This window comes from Alligator sinensis, unplaced genomic scaffold, assembly GCF_000455745.1.
Source record: "Alligator sinensis unplaced genomic scaffold, ASM45574v1 scaffold243_1, whole genome shotgun sequence".
In the NCBI taxonomy this organism is placed as follows: domain Eukaryota; kingdom Metazoa; phylum Chordata; order Crocodylia; family Alligatoridae; genus Alligator; species Alligator sinensis.
This window is the reverse complement of record NW_005841841.1, coordinates 2,135,343-2,136,125: the sequence shown is the minus strand read 5'-3', so window position 1 is coordinate 2,136,125 and position 783 is coordinate 2,135,343.

Genomic DNA, 783 nt, shown 5'->3' with positions numbered 1-783 from the left:
GCCATTCCTTTTGGTAATGTGTTAACTTTTGTAAAAGTCATATTAAACTATTCAAGGTAGCTATTGATACCTGTAGGAGAGCAGAATTAAGGGTGCTTATCAGGAGCAGTATGTACCTTTAACTTTCTGGTTTTTAACTGGTTTAAGAGGTTTAATTCTGTACTACCTTAACTATCGCTTCCTGGTTCTCAGAGGTTTACGTTTAGCCACTCCCTACGTTCTGAAAGGGCACAAAGCAGTCCCCGCACATCTCAGCACATTTTGGGCCATTTGATTGCAGCAAAAATATTCTGTAATAAACAAGAGAGAATCTTACAACTTTTGTTGGCATTATACTTGTATTTTGTATCCTGTGGTGTTCACGGTAAAAGGCATACAAGCTATAGAGAATATAGCTCTTTGTGTGTCAGGTATTTGGACACACATGCATAGACTCCACAGTCACAAATAGAACACAGATATAATTAGAATGGAAGTTTAGGATGTTTTGCTCCCACAAATATTCCCTTTTAAGGCTGTAATGTGATGGCAGTGGACAGCATAACGATAGTGGGTTTGTGGATATGCTAAGGATTTATAGCATTTTGAGTACTTTGTGAGGCTATTCTGGAAGTTGCTTTTGTGTAGTTCTGTTTTTTTCTTGAGTTAGGTGCAAAGTTTAATGTAAGCAACCCTCATCTTGCAGCAATTTCAGTGATTCCATTGAAAACATGAGAGTGAAAGCACATTCAAAAACTGTTTGTTTTTTCTGAGCCACATCTTAAAAGCTGGGATTGTGTAAAG